We start from the raw sequence: 2,901 nt of genomic DNA, 5'->3' as shown, positions 1-2,901 counted from the left end.
GTATGGAAAAGCAGAATCGGATACAAGCTGCATCATCCACAGCAAACGTATGTAATATATCAAACGTTATATTGTATATATTTTGTTTTACTTTTTTTCTCTTTTTTGTAAAGTTGGCCGAAAATATCTTTGTCTCAAAAGCCAAATGATAATGCCGCCACCCCTTTTTCAAAAATAATTCCCAGCCTCCTAGAGAACCAAAAGGTGAAGAACCTCTTTGCAGTCTCACAGTAGAGACTCTGTTACTACTACTACCTGGTGGGTACGGGGCAACTGAACATTTATCTAAAGAACATAACTTAAATACAGAGAATATGTAGACGTTTTAGACACATTGTAATTCCTTAATAATTATTGGTGAGATCAACAAAAAAAAGAACATTTTCTTTAAGACAGGATAGTCTTCTATCCAGCCAGTAAGTGGGGCCCTGGTCCAGTTCACACATCAATCCTTGTTGAAAGCAATCAAAGGAAAGACTCATCCCTCACCTGATGGTTGGGTTCATGGTTTCAATCAGGCAGAAACAAACAAGGTTTGTCTGTTGAGCCCTACCAAAGCACAGTTACACTTTTAGGGCCCATTCACACCACATCCAGATCATCTCCAGACCAGACCAGATTGTTTCCGGATCCAAAATGCATCCTAATGTATCCCTATGCTATTTCTGGCCTCTGTTTACACCAGCGCAGTCCGTTGCAGACCAGGCCAGACAAATACTGCGTGTCTCATTTTGTCTGGTCTGGAATGCACTGGAACTGCGGGCAGGTGTGAACGTGCCCTAAAGACTCCCATGGATACCCTTGGTGCCCCAACTGGGAGAATTTATTTGACAATGGCCTTTGTTTTCTTGAACTGTGCATTTAGGAAGTTCTACCATGCAATGTGCAGATCTACAAAGCAAGACAAGAGCAAGTTTCTTCTCTTCAGGATAATGGGTTTATCATCCTAAGATGGAAGCAGGTGATAAAGAAGAATTTATCCTTTTTAAACCTATAGGTGCATGTTGTTTCCTATGGGTTCTCAACTAGCATCCGCACATCAAAAACCACAGCTGACCCTTTTTTTCCACCCAATGCATCCCAACAGAAATTCACATGTATGTGTTATGGTGCTCATCATGATTTCACATGTATGCATTTTGATTCACTAAAGGGTAAGGTTGGGGCTCCTTAAAGAAAGATTGGGAGCACCACTAAAACACATGTACAATGCATGTATTCAATGAACATTGACATGCATTGCAACAAGCAGGCACAGGTGTGACGCCACCTATAAAGATGCACACAAGTGCATCTTATAACGCTACTATATGGCCAAAAGTATGTAGGCACCTGACCATCACACCCACTTTTTTTTCCAACTGACTGATGTTTTTTCAGTGAAGGGTACTGTTAATACAAATACAATTTAGACAATTGTGCTCTTCCAACCTAGTGGTAACATTTTGAAGAAGACTCTTTCCTGTTCCAGCATGACTGTCCCCTGTGCACAAAGCCACCTCCATAAAGACATGGTTGGATGAGTTTGGTGTAAAGGAACTTGAGTAGCTTGCACAGAGCCCTGACCTCAACCCTACCGAACACCTTTGGGATGGATTGGAACACCGATTGTGAGAAAGGTCTTCTCATGCAACATCAGTACCTTCCAACCTAGTGGTAACATTTTGGAGAAGACCCTTTCCTGTACCAGCATGACTGTCCCCTGTGTACAAAGCCAGCTCCATAAAGACACAGTTGGATGACTTTGGTGTAAAGGAACTTGAGTAGCTTGCACAGAGCCCTGACCTCAATTCTACTGAACACCTTTGGGATGGATTGGAACACCGATTGTGAGACAGGTCTTCTCATCCAACATTAGTACCTGACCTCAACCCTACTGAACACCTTTGGGATGGATTTGAACACTGATGGTGAACCAGGTCTACTCATCCAACACAAAACCTGACCTCACAAATTCTATTTTTGGTCACAAATTCCCACAGGCACCCTCCAAACCTTCCCAGAAAAGTGGAGGCTGTTATTGCCACCAGGGAGAAACCAACTCCATATTAATGGCCTTGGTTTTTGAAGGTCCAACAAGTTCATCTAGGTGTGATGGTCAGTTGTCAATAGAATTTTGGCCATACAGCCAATAAGTAGTTTTTAACCGCACAAGTGTTAGCAAGGGGCCTTAGAGGGACCGACAATTATTCACTAATATTAAACTTGCAGCCTGAGAACATTTTTATTATTTTTACCTCATGTGCCATGACTTAGCACACCATATATACGTTAAAAAAGATAAATTTTCCCACATTTCCCCTAAAATGTCACATAAATATATTTTATTGTGTTTTGGTTGGCGCAGATAACTTGGTTAAAAAAATGGATGGCCTGCATGATGTGTTCTGGCAAGAGTTTTCCTTGGAAGTCTGACAGAAAATTGTTCAGGATTTTTCCAGTAGGAACCCTATTCTGTTCTGTTCAACGGTTTGTGTGTACGATGTGCACTGGTTTATTATCACTATTGTTATTAAATTTAGCTGATGACAACATTGGCCTTGTTCCATTTTTGAGAATTAAACGGAGATGGCCTCATCTGATGAGGAAGGGCAGCATGATCCGTATCATTTAGGAAAAATGAATATGATTTCATGAACGTCACACACGTGTGACAATGTGGCCCTGGAAGAGTAGCATTTTCCAACCTGCAGGCTCAAAAGTCCAAAGGGATATCTTTTGGCTTCACAAGTTAAATCCAATTATTATTTATGCCTATCTGCAGTGGCGTCCCGAGGCTGAGTGACACCCGGAGCGGTCACCGAGTGTCACCCCGCCGAGACGTCACCACACGCGTGATGACATCATTGTGCATGCGCCGCGATCTTCTGATACCTGCCGGCGGCCATCTTGGTGATGGAC

This window comes from Nanorana parkeri, unplaced genomic scaffold (genome assembly GCF_000935625.1).
Source record: "Nanorana parkeri isolate BGI_ZX_2015 unplaced genomic scaffold, ASM93562v1 scaffold2223, whole genome shotgun sequence".
NCBI classification, from domain to species: domain Eukaryota; kingdom Metazoa; phylum Chordata; class Amphibia; order Anura; family Dicroglossidae; genus Nanorana; species Nanorana parkeri.
This window is presented reverse-complemented; position numbering follows the sequence as displayed.